A 13795-nucleotide genomic window follows, 5' to 3' on the forward strand; every position below is an offset into this window, starting at 1 on the left:
AGTGTGTGGTTATTGAATTCTCACACTTAATTAACATAAAGCAGTATGGTGGCTTGGAGGGGCAGCAATACTTTTTAGCTTGTGGGGACATTTTTCAGGTCCCCACAATATATACCTCAATCTTATAAAATAGATAGATAGATAGATAGATAGATAGATAGATAGATAGATAGATAGATAGATAGATAGATTAAATCAATACATGCTATCAAAAACATTCTTGTATTTTGTTTGGTTACTTATGGTTAAGGTTAGGGCTGGGTAGGGGTTAAGGTCGTCATGTTGGTATTAGAGTTTTCTCCACAGAAATGAATGGAGAGTCCCCACAAATATATAATTACAAACCTGTATTCTACATAGATATTATTTAGTATAACAGGTAGAAAAGCAGCTAAAGACATGAATATACAATCTTAAGATTGTTGTCTTGTACCCTCGGCCTGCATTGAAACTCTTCCCATTGACATCTTAATACGCAGACAGTCCACTTAATCAGAATCTGTTTTTATATATGCGTATGTTTAACACTGGGAAATCTACCTATCCATCCATTCATCATTTAATCATCCATCAGTCTTCCGGTTGCTTATCCTGGTCAGGGTCCTGGCATTTAGCAAATACTGTTGAATACTGTTTAATTGAATCCTTGTCTTTTTAACAGTTAAACAACAGCGATGATTGAGATGGTTCAGCAGTGTCGAATGAGGGTGAGAGGTGAGAGGGAGTAAAGTGTGAATCCATTCATTTCCTGTTATACATAATCACTGAGAATATAAGGTGGGATCCTTACACTTACCTTTGATTTCCTGTCCAGCACCTACTCCCTGTTACCAATACTCTCCACATCTTTGCTGAACTTAATCTTGACCTCAATCTTCCCTCCATGCGCTATGTTTGGTGTCAGTTTGTATGTACTTTGGTGTTATGTATTAAAGACTTTTACAGTCTAAAACTGCTCTATTGGGGTAATTTCTGTTGGAACATACAGCTGATTGTCAATAACTTGCATTTTACTGAGTTTGGGAGGTTATTGTCAGTTTGTTATACATGTTATCCATCTTCCAGTGAAGTGATTAGTTGTCATTGTTGACACACAACAATAAAATATGTCAACTGCCTTTAACCTACATGTGACACTGCAGCATAGCAGGGGCCAGCAAATTCAGTGCCCAGTGGCGCTACGTTGCTCAGGGTAGCTTGGTGGTACTTTGCTGGTTAGAGATTCAAACCAGTAATCTTTCAATTACAAGTGCGCTTCCCTAACCATTAGGGTACCACTTATCCTAGCCAGGATTGTGAGACAGTATTTCATATTGCAGGAAAATGATTATGTACACATTTATGATTTTCCTGGCTGGAGAAATTATTGTTATGCACAGCAAGAAGGTCCTGGGTTCGGTCCCGGGTCCTTTCTGTGTGGAGTTTGCACGCTCTCCCTGTGTTTGTGTGGGTTTCCACTGGGGGCTCCGATTTCCTCCCACAGTCCAAAAGCGTACAGGGCAGGTTGATTGGTGAGTCTAGATTGGCCCTGTGAGTGTGTGCACCTTGTGGTGTGTTACTGACTGCCCAGGGTTGGTTCCTGCCTGCACCCCTTGTTCCTGGGATAGGATCCTGACATAAAATGGCAGCTAGCAAACATTAACCACAGACTTTTCTTGTTTACTGTGAATATCAGATGAAATGTATGAATATGAGAAAAGCACACAATGAATAAGCATAGGTAGATAGTTCAGGTCCAGAAAGTAAAAATCCAGACCAAGACTGTTACTCTTTATACTCAACTGGTTGGTTGAAACAAAGTCTTGGTCTTCATTTTTACTTACTGAACATGAACTATCCACCTCCGTGAATAAGTCATTTAAAAACTCATAAAAGAGGACAAAGTTCCACTGTAAGATGAAGTATGGAGTTCGGACTGGACTCTGGACCTGAGTTGGGTCACCTTCAAGACAGCTCACTTCAGTACAGATACGCTTACCCAGGTCTGTTCAAATCTCATTTATTTATTGTATTTTAATGCTCCGGTGTTTTCTTGTAACTTATCTCTGTTTCTCTGTTTAACATTTTACTCTAGCTGGTATTGCAAGACGTTGCTTTTGATCTGCTACCTTTATCATTTCCATGCATTTATCTAATATATCACCATAAAATGAACTGTATGTCCTATAGGCATATGGCACATAGCCTGGTTTTTGTGAAAATGATCTTCACAAGGCAGTCATGTGTAATAGGCATAACAAACAGTGCCGGGGGCAGCTTTGATTTACTCTCAGTAAGAAAGCTGAAGTCTGAGGCTCTAGTCCTAGCACCATTACCACCTGTCAAGTGACACTGAACCTTATATGCTTTGAGTTTCTGAAATAACATACAAGGATGTAAATAGAGAACACTGTCTCTAAAACTCACAGCTACAATTAAAGGTGAGGAGGTGTTTACAAAAGGTAATTAGCTGGGAGGCAAGGAGTTTGCTGATTGAATGGGGGCCGCATACTCTTCCTCTTTATTTCCTCTCCTTTTCAGGTAGTGCTTTTGTGTTTCAACCAAAAACGGTAAAAAGGATTTACATTTTAAGGCTTTGGCTTTGCTTCCAGTAGAAGAGCATTAACAAAGATTTGGATTAAAACTGCAGGAGAATTTGAAATATTTTTTTCGTTCACCATAAATAAAAATTTAAGAACATAAGAACATAAGAACATAAGAAATATACAAACGAGAGGGGGCCATTCGGCCCATCGAGCTCGCTTGGGGAGAACTTAACTAATAGCTCAGAGTTGTTAAAATCTTATCTAGCTCTGATTTAAAGGAACCCAAGGATTCAGCTTGCACTACGTTATCAGGAAGACTATTCCATACTCTGACTACACGCTGTGTAAAGAAGTGCTTCCTTAAATCCAGTTTGAAATGTTCCCCCGCTAATTTCCACCTATGGCCACGAGTTCTTGTATTTGAACTAATGCTGAAGTAACTATTCGGTTGAACAGCATCCAAACCTGTTAGAATCTTATAGACCTGGATCATGTCCCCCCTCAGTCTCCTTTGCTTGAGGCTGAACAGATTTAGCTCAAATAACCTTTCCTCGTATGACATTCCTCTAAGACCAGGAATCATTCTTGTGGCCCTACGCTGCACCTTTTCTAAGGCCGCTATGTCCTTTTTAAGATATGGTGACCAAACCTGTACACAATATTCTAGGTGAGGTCTCACCAAGGAATTGTATAATCTTAGCATTACCTCCCTTGACTTAAACTCCACACACCTGGAGATATACCCCAACATCCTATTGGCCTTTTTTATTGCTTCCCCGCACTGGCGAGAATGAGACATGGAAGCATCAACATACACACCAAGGTCTTTCTCATAATCAGCTACCTTTATTTCAGTTGGTCCCATAAAATACCTGTACTTTATATCTCTGCTCCCTACATGGAGTACCTTACATTTGTCTATGTTAAATTTCATCTGCCAGGTGTCAGCCCAGTCACTAATTAAATTAAGATCCCGCTGTAGCTGCTGAGCCGCTAGTTCAGTATCTGCTACACCACCCACCTTGGTGTCATCTGCAAATTTCACCAGTTTACTGTATATATTGGTGTCTATATCATTTATGTAAATAAGGAACAAAAGTGGTCCTAAAATTGAACCCTGCGGTACCCCACTATGAACGTAGGCCCACTGTGACATCGAGCCTCTTATAACTACTCGCTGCTTCCTATCCGTTAACCAGTTATCAATCCAAGTCGCTACAGTTCCTAAAATACCTGTCGCTTTGAGTTTAAGTGAGAGCCTCTTGTGGGGAACAACATCAAAAGCCTTTTGGAAATCTAAATAGATGACATCATAGGCCTTCTTATCATCAACTTCCTGTGTAGCTTCCTCAAAAAACTCCAACAGATTTGTTAAACAGGATCTACCTCTCCTAAATCCATGCTGGCTATCCCTCAAAATGTTATTTGAGTCCAGGTAATCTACCATTTTCTCTTTGATTATAGCCTCCATAACTTTACCAGTTATACAAGTTAGACTGATTGGCCTATAGTTTGACAAATTACTTCTATCCCCTTTCTTGAAAATGGGCGTTATGTTGGCATGCTTCCAATCAGAAGGTACCACACCTTCAGATAAGGATTTTTGAAACAGTAATGTTAAGGGTCGGCAAATAATATCCCTCATCTCTTTTAACACTATAGGTAAGATGCCATCAGGGCCCTGTGATTTATTTATTTTGAGCTTAGCTAGGCTTTGCAAAACATCAGCTTCAGTTATATATATATTAGTTATAGACGATGTTGGATTAGTAATAAGAACTGGTAAGTTACTAGTGTCCTCAACAGTGAATACCCGTGATGTGATTATAATTTGTGTCACAAGATATATCATCCCAGCATCGTCATCATGATGTGCACATATGCACAATAATTACATTGCAGCTGTCAGCATTGCTTTGCGTTGCCACAACCTGCAGCAACACGCCAACTTATCTGACACTCTCAGTTGGTGGATAACTTCTATTAGCTATAGTTTATTTCGGGTAATTTCATCTCCTTTTCTGTTGTTTAAATATCGCAATATTACTCACGGAAATTTCACTTATTGCGATGTGATATTGTGCTGCCTTAATTATAATAGAAGATGTTAAATAACCTTTTTACCATCAGTATAAAGGCTTTTCCTTCTCTGACAGTCAGTCAGTCGGCTAGTTAGAAGGCGTTTTTGTTAACGGTCAGCAATGGTACCCTGTAGGCCTCGCTGGACCCGACTCCCTGTGAGGCCCTCTGGACATGGCAGCATCTTCGATGGGCCCTTGGAATGCGAACCTGCTGGTTGCTGTGGTACTGCTGTGTGCCTGTACGTCTGCTTCAGGACTAAGACAATGTCTCCCGGTACCACGCACCAGCATGTCCGTGGATGTGAGAACATCTATGACAAAAGTCCAAACTTTTCTGAAGTCGCAGCAAAGTTTATATCCGGAGGACTGCATCCAGGAATGTTGCTTGGGAAACACAGTCCAAGGTAACCCAAGATTGCCGCAACTTCTGCTGTTCTGTTAAGAAGCATCTCAAAAGCTCTTCAAAGACAACACACGGCCTCTGACTCGTACTTTCCTGCAGGTGTGAAGAAGTGCAACTTGGTTGTGTACAACCGTCCTGTAGCAGGACAAGATAACTGCTGGTTATTTCACTGTGATAAAGAGACTGACTGTCCATTGAAAAGAACACCAGGGACAACAACCTATCTGCTAAACGGTAAGGGGGTTCTTCGCCAGGAAAACCAAATTTATAGTAAAGAACTGATAATAAATGTTATAATAAATGATGAATAAATAATTTGTTATATACCATTTAGCTAAATCAGAACACCTATCAGCATGCTTAATTTATATAAGGAATTATTTGGTAAAATTTCTTTGGTATAATTTCTTTGAGTATTCATCTGCAATATGTCTAGTATAGTTCAAACTAGATGCTTTTGTTTCTTTTGTTTGTTTATATGCTCTCATCAACATGGACTATGAATTTGACCAATGAATCAATTGATCCACATTTACTGCTGAAAATGCATAATGTGAAAATAATTGTGACATCCAAGTGTCCAGCATAAATTTATTTAATTTGAAAGAAGAAAACAAAATAAGCCTACATGAAGGTTTCTTACTAATACTCTCAGTATTTTCATTATCATTAATTTGTTTTAAATACAGAATCACACAAAATAGATAGCTTATGTGTTACAGTAATGCTACTGTAGTTGTTAAGAAATGTATGTTATTAGTAATTTTATTGTCTCCTTCTGATCACTCATTTTACACTATTTTACAGATTTTTTTACAATACCCCCAACTACCATCACCACCACTAGGAGGATCGCTACTAGCACCACAACGACATCGACCACCACTGACGGAAAAACATCCACTAGACCCACAACACCAACCACTACAACCACAAAACCTACCACAGCTACTAAAAAAATGAATACTATAAACACAACACCAACTACTACAAAATCAACCACTACTATCACAACTACTAGAAAACCAATAACTACAACCACAATGCCTACCACTACTATAAAAATACCAACCACAACTACCACTACTATTAGAAAACCCATGACTACAACCACAACGCGAACTACTACTACCACTACCACTAGAAAACCAACCACTACAACCACAACGCGAACCACTACTACCACTACTACTAGAAAACCAATCACTACAACCACAACGCGAACTACTACTACTACTACCACTACTACTAGAAAACCAACCACTACAATCACAACGCGAACCACTACTACCACTACTATTAGAAAACCCATGACTACAACCACAACGCGAACCACTACTACCACTACTACTAGAAAACCAACCACTACAATCACAACGCAAACCACTACTACTAGAAAACCAACCACTACAACCACAACACGAACCACTACTATCACTACTACTAGAAAACTCATGACTACAACCACAACGCGAACCACTACTACCACTACTACTAGAAAACCAACCACAACTACCACAACTACTAGAAAACCAATCACTACAACCACAATGCGAACCACTACTACCACTACTACTAGAAAACCAACCACAACACCAACCACAACTACCACTACTACTAGAAAAACCGTGACTACAACCACAACATCAATCCAAAACACAAAACCAAAGACCACAACCAGAAAAAATGCCATTACAACAAAACAGACCACTACAAGCAAGAAAATAACCACTATATTCACAAAGTCAACTACTACCAGAAAAACAACCAGTGCTACTTCTCCAAAAAGCAGTCTTCAGCCTGGTGTCCCCGCCCACTCTGGGACATCACCTCCTACACTGGATGCGATTATGAAAGCCAGTGGCCTGCGGGGGGCGCTGGTTGCAAGTTTGATAGCTGGGGTGATGGCACTGACCGTCGTGGTCTCTTGGCTGGTTAAAAAAGCTAAAGAATCATATGCCCCAAAAGGGTATGCAAAACTTCCCTTTGATGAGCTGTTTTATGAACTATAACCATATGTTCACGAACTTATCAAGACTGCAAAAACCAAGTGTTTTAGTATCCTTAAGAATCTGAAAAATGTTTTCTTAAAGAAGTTGTTTTTTTATTAGTACAGTAGTCATTTTTCACCGATAGATATTTTTTAATCTTTGCTATGGAGGCGTCTATTTGTTTCCAAACCACCTCTGACTTCTGTCTCATTCTCGAAATCTCTCCCAGTCTAATGCACTGCCCCTGCTGACACATTAAATTTGATTTGAAGAGTACTTTCCGTTTAGTACTGTGTGTGAGCCTTTATTTGTGTTCGAGTAGGGTAATCATTTTACTATAATAAAAAAAAAATACTTATTAAAAACATGTAAAGCCATTCTCGACAAGTGTAGTACTTTTACTCACCGCTTGATGGCATCATTTACTGCACTGCTTTGTCTAGCGATTGAATTGTTAACCGAATCACTCTGCTGTATTAAAGTCAATATGGAAAGGAAAAATTAACTGTGGTGGACAAGAACAATGTTTTTTGTCACCTTTATTAATATTACTGGATACTCTGCAATCATAGTTTATCGGTTTATAAATTGATAAAATTATTTTTAGGATTCTTTCCAGTGGGAATAAAGAGAATAGCATTGTGTGTTGAAAAATATAAAAACGTATGAAATAAAACTGGGGTAAGGACCTCCAGCGAGCTGGCAAAAACTTGACAGTCGCGATCTGTCTTGTTGTTAAATAAATCAGGCTCATAGAGGATTTATGCATTTCACATACATGGCTCACTGTCACAAAGTCATTATGTTACAAAAATATATAAGGTGGTTTAATGATGTTGTGCCCAGGAGCAATTTTCAGTGGGTACTTAATTGCCTCAATAAGCATCTGGTTGTAAAAAAAAAAAAAAAAAAAAGGGGTTCGCTTTAGCGTCCTCAGCTGCTGTTCATACACAGTGTACACAGCTTAAGTGTTAGCCCTCGTCACAGAGTCCATGATACTTTACAAAATTACAGATAATTGTTTCCCTCCACTCCTCCTTGGATTGCCACCTTATCGTGGTGGAGGGGTTTGCGTGCCTCCGTGAACCTGGGGGCTAGGTTGTCGGGGGCAATAGCCCCTGGTAGGGTCTCCCAAGGCAAAAAGGTCCCAGGGGAGGGGCCAGACAAAGAGCAATCCAAAAGAACCCTATGAAAAAGTATAATACCAAAGTCCCGTTTCCCTCGCCCGGACTAGGGTCACCGGGGCCCCACCCTGGAGCCAGGCCTGGGGGAGGGGCCCGTTGGCGAGCGCCTGGTGGCCGGGCCTTGGCCCGTGGGGCCCGGCCGGGCACAGCCCGAAAGAGGCACGCGGGACTGTCCCCAGGTGGGCCCACCACCCACAAGGGGAATGTCAGGGGTTCGGTGCAGTGTGGATCGGGTGGCGGCCAAGGGAGGCCCTGGCGGTCCGATCCCCGGCTGACAAAACTGGCTTTCGGGACATGGAATGTCACCTCTCTGGTGGGGAAGGAGCCTGAGCTTGTGCGGGAGGTTGAGAGGTATCGGCTAGATATAGTCGGGCTCACCTCAACGCATAGCTTGGGTTCTGGAACCAATCTCCTGGAGAGGGGCTGGACGCTCTTTTACTCTGGAGTTGCGGCAGGTGAGCGACGCCGGGCTGGGGTGGGGCTATTGGTGGCCCCACAGCTCGGTGCATTAACACCGGAGTTTACCCCGGTGAACGAGAGGGCTGTTTCCCTGCGCCTTCGGGTCGGGGATAGGTCTCTGACTGTCATCTGCGCTTATGCGCCGAATGTCAGTTCGGAGTACCCGGCCTTCTTGGATTCCCTTAGCGGTATGCTATTTGGTGTGCCGCGGGGGGATTCCATCGTTTTGCTGGGGGACTTCAACGCTCACGTGGGCAATGACAGTGTGACCTGGAAGGGGGTGATTGGGAGGAACGGCCTCCCTGATCTGAATCCGAGTGGTGTTCTGTTATTGGACTTCTGTGCAATGCATGGTTTGTCCATAACGAACACCATGTTCGAGCATAAGGGTGTCCATAAGTGGACATGGTACGAACAGGCCCGGGGCTACAGGTCAATGATCGATTTTATAATCGTATCAACTGATCTGCGGCCCTCCGTCTTGGACACTCGGGTAAAGAGAGGGGCAGAGCTGTCAACTGATCACCACCTGGTGATGAGTTGGCTCAGGTGGCGGGGGAGGAAGCCGGTCAGACCCGGTAGGCCCAAGCGCATAGTGAGGGTCTGCTGGGAACGTCTGGCAGAGGCTCCTGTTCGCTGGAGCTTTAACTCGTGCCTCCGGCAGAATTCCGACTGCATGCCGGGGGAGGTAGGGGACATTGAGTCCGAATGGACACTGTTCCGGACCTCCATTGTGGAAGCGGCCGTACGGAGCTGTGGCTGCAGGGTGGTCGGTGCCTGTCGTGGCGGTAACCCCCGTACCCGATGGTGGACACCAGAGGTGAGGGGGGCCGTGAAGCTGAAGAAGGAGGCTTACCGGGAATTATTAGCCCGGGGGTCTCCGGAGGCAGCTGACGGGTACCGGCGGGCCAGGCGGAACGCGGCTCGGGCGGTCGCAGAAGCAAAAACCCGGGCGTGGGAGGAGTTCGGTGAGGCCATGGAAAGCGACTTTCGGTCGGCCTCAAAAAGGTTCTGGCAAACCATACGGAGTATCAGGAGGGGGAAGCAGCTCCTGGTTCCTACTATTTATAGTGGGGGGGGGGGGCTGTTGACCTCACCTGGGGACATCATCCGGAGGTGGAAGGAATACTTTGAGGACCTCCTCAACCCTGCCTCAGATACATCTACGCATACTGCCTTTGAGACATCTGAGGGCACAGAGCCCGAGGGTGCTTGGGGGGGCTTGCCCATCACTGAGGCTGAGGTGGCCGGGGTGGTTAAGCAACTCCGTGGTGGCCGGGCCCCGGGGGTGGACGAGGTCCGCCCGGAGTACCTGAGGGCTCTAGATGTTGTGGGGCTGTCGTGGCTGACACGCCTTCTCAACAGCGCGTGGAGGTCAGGGACAGTGCCGCTGGATTGGCAGACCGGGGTGGTGGTCCCCTTATTTAAGAAAGGGGACCGGAGGGTGTGTTCCAACTACAGGGGGATCACACTTCTCAGCCTCCCTGGGAAAGTCTATTCCGGGGTACTAGAGAGGAGGGTGAGATCGATAGTCGAATCTCGGATTCAAGAGGAACAATGCGGTTTTCGTCCTGGCCGTGGAACGCTGGACCAGCTTTATACCCTTGCAAGGGTACTGGAGGGGGCCTGGGAGTTTGACTATCCAGTCTACATGTGTTTTGTGGATTTGGAAAAGGCCTACGACCGGGTTCCCCGAGGTGCTCTGTGGGGGGTGCTTCGGGAATATGGGGTCCGGGGTCCACTGTTGTGGGCGATCCGGTCCCTGTACGAACGGAGCAGAAGCTTGGTCCGCATTTCCGGCAATAAGTCGGACGTGTTCCAGGTGCGTGTTGGGCTCCGCCAGGGCTGCCCTTTGTCATCGGTCCTGTTTATTATATTTATGGACAGGATTTCTAGGCGCAGCCAAGGCGTTGAAGGTGTCCAGTTTGGTGGCCTCAGGATTGCCTCGCTGCTTTTTGCAGACGATGTCGTCCTGCTGGCTCCATCAGCTGGGGATCTCCAGCAGGCACTGGGGCGGTTCGCAGCCGAGTGCGAAGCGGCAGGGATGAGGATTAGCACCTCGAAGTCCGAGACCATGGTTCTCAGCCGGAAACGGGTGGTTTGCCCTCTTCGGGTTGGGGAAGACGTACTGCCTCAAGTGGGGGAGTTTAAGTATCTCGGGGTCTTGTTCTCGAGTGAGGGTAGGCGAGATCGGGAGCTGGATAGACGGATCGGAGCGGCGTCTGCAGTTCTGCAGGCGCTTAACCGGTCCGTCGTGGCTAAGAAAGAACTAAGCCAAAAAGCCAAGCTCTCGATCTATTGGTCCATCTTTGTCCCTACCCTCACCTATGGTCATGAGCTATGGGTAATGACCGAAAGAACGAGATCGCGAATACAAGCGGCCGAAATGAGGTTTCTCCGCAGGGTGTCTGGGCTCTCCCTTAGGGATAGGGTGAGAAGTTCGGACATCCGGGAGGGCCTCAGAGTAGAACCGCTGCTCCTTCACGTCGAAAGGAGCCAGTTGAGGTGGTTTGGACATCTGGTGCGGATGCCTCCTGGGCGGATACCCGGAGAGGTTTTCCGTGCATGTCCTACAGGGAGGAGGCCCCGGGGCAGGCCCAGGACTCGCTGGAGGGATTATATCTCTCGGCTGGCCTGGGAACGCCTCGGTGTCCCCCCCGAGGAGCTGGTGGGGTTAGCTGGGGAGAGGGAGGTCTGGGTGCCTCTACTGAAGCTGCTACCCCCGCGACCCGAACTCCGGAAAAGCGGCAGATGATGGATGGATGGATGGATGTTTCCCTCCAACAGAGACAAAGAAAGCTCTTGTCTCTTTGGATCATTTGTGAAAGGCGAATTTTATATTTGCAAAGGCACATCTACAAATTTTTAGCAAAGTTAAACATGCACTTAAATCAGGGGTGGCCAATCTTATCCGTAAAGGGCCGGCGTGTATGCAGGTTTTTGGGATAACCTTTAGGTCAGTTGTTCAAACCCAGGTGTGAGGACTCTTCAGCCAATCAGTCCTCTAATTAGTGACCTAATTAGGGAGTTGCAGTGAAAACCTGCATACACACCGGCCCTTTGCGGATAAGATTGGCCACTCCTGACTTAAATGATCTTTTCATCAGCTTTTTGTGTCATTGTGAAATCAAACACCTGCTTACACTGAGGTCCAGTCGTAGTTGGGCTGTCAGGCCTTGTAGATATATGTGAAGGTCCTTTCAACAAAACTCATTAGGCAAATAAATTCCGTAAAACAAACATAGATGATCTCTGACCCTGTGAACAAAAGTACATTATGTACAAGATTATTTCCATTGGCGGAACACCTATGTCAGTTTTGGAGGCATACCTACAGTATGTATCTCATTCCTCCTGGCTGGAACCCCCTGATCAGGAGCAGTACCACGGCTGACTCAACTTCCCCCTCCACGACTTTCCGGGGACCTGCAGGGGGCCAACACTGACCCCTGTTCCCAGCCCTACTAAACGTCCTCACACCTAGCCAGCTATCCTGAGAGGGGACCCATCTTCAAGTGCCACACAGGGTTCACTGCATATTTCAAAATCCAGTTATCCCCCCTGTGAGAGGGACTCATGCAACCAAACCCACTATCACTATAGATAATTAAATCCAGACTATATTTTCCCCTCACTTATTTCCATAATATGTGTATTTTACCTGCCTATATTATTCTATGCAGTGTACAGACACAACAGGCTGTTTTTCAGATACATTATACTCAATTTCAATTCACAAATAAATTCAAGTGTGCACAAGTAACATAATTATTATATAAAGCCAAAACTGTTCTATATTGTACTCAGCTGAATAGAGATAGAAGAGAATAGTGATATTTTATTAATCCCCTTTTTGAGAGCAAGAGTGGGGGTCATGCAGCATCCTTGGGGCGGGGGGTTAAGGGCTTTGCTGAAGGGCCCTACGGACAAGCGTCTGTTCTGTTGAAGTCAGGGCTCGATCCAGTGACTTTCAGATCACAGGCCCAACAGCCTTATCTCCTGAACCACACACCACCACCCAAAGCTGAACTCTGCCTATACCCCACAAAATGCTACATACTACACCTCCTTTTGATGTTCAACAGGTGGCTTGCTGCACGGTAATTCTAGACAGTGGGCTCAGGGTTTGCCTTTGAGCTGGGGGTGTGTAGTTTGGCCACAGCCCTCTCCTCCCTAATTCCTTGTATTTCAAGACTGGCCTCTTTCATTGGCTTCCAGTATCTTTGCTTCCTAATCTCAGGTGTCTGTTTCCATGATAGCTGAGATAAGCAGTCAGCCATTTGAACTTATAATTTCATGTAGCCATGGTACTAAATGGAGATTCAGGATTAACTTTCACAAGACTTCAGCACAAAATAAAAACTAACACATGGAACGAGGCAAAAACAGAAATACACCTTTCTGGTACCATCAATGTCGCTCTTTTTCAGTTTGTTAATTGTTTATACAACCAGATACCTAAACGTGTTTTGATAAAATTCCCACTGAGCTTTAACTATAAGTCTTTTTCCAGGAAGCCAATCCTTAACCTGTTGCTTACCAAGTTATAATTATTATATATTGGCTATTTTATTATATTCTGAGCTTTTTCTGTACTGAGGTAACTTATTAGCTAGGTCACAGTTTGGTAAAATAGCATAAAGATTGCCTCCATTTCAAGATGCTCTTGAAATGTTGCTTGTTGTACTTTCAAAAAGTTTAGAAATCTGTCCTAGTGCATTTAAACATACGTGCAATTAAAGAGTAGACGATTTTGAACGGGACAAAAATATTTATTAACAATAAAGTGAAAGGCTGTTGTGAATTCGCCAGATGCAAATGTCCTGCATCTGGGGGAGTTTCTATCTATTGGAAAGATCAGGGTTGGCCAGTGTTGTCAAGTTTACCTTGGGCTCACCTAACGACGCCCATGAGTTAGAAACAGAAATTGTGCTTTTCGAGATAAGTTTATTTATTAATAGACCCACAAACTCCAGAAGGAGATATAATCCCTATGAAAAAAATATGGAATATCGAATCATATTGTTTTGGATATAAACCGTGTATTTTTTTGTTCAGTTATTATCAAATTATGTAAGAATGTAAACAGCACACACAAATGTTTCTTCTTCGGTAGAAAAGCACAGACCTCGCAGTCTAGCGCGGGTCACAG

The 13795-nt window shown here is 44.5% G+C and overlaps 1 long non-coding RNA gene across 1 annotated transcript; it reads left to right on the forward strand.

Moving 5' to 3' along the window:
- The first annotated feature begins 1937 nt into the window (after nt 1-1937).
- Nucleotides 1938-6191, forward strand: LOC111847030 (uncharacterized). The gene is made up of 4 exons (XR_011982926.1): nt 1938-1982; nt 4741-5010; nt 5109-5243; nt 5817-6191. It is a non-coding gene; the product is annotated as an uncharacterized lncRNA (long non-coding RNA).
- The last annotated feature ends 7604 nt before the right edge of the window (nt 6192-13795 follow it).

The sequence above is a fragment of the Paramormyrops kingsleyae genome, chromosome 1, assembly GCF_048594095.1.
Source record: "Paramormyrops kingsleyae isolate MSU_618 chromosome 1, PKINGS_0.4, whole genome shotgun sequence".
NCBI classification, from domain to species: domain Eukaryota; kingdom Metazoa; phylum Chordata; class Actinopteri; order Osteoglossiformes; family Mormyridae; genus Paramormyrops; species Paramormyrops kingsleyae.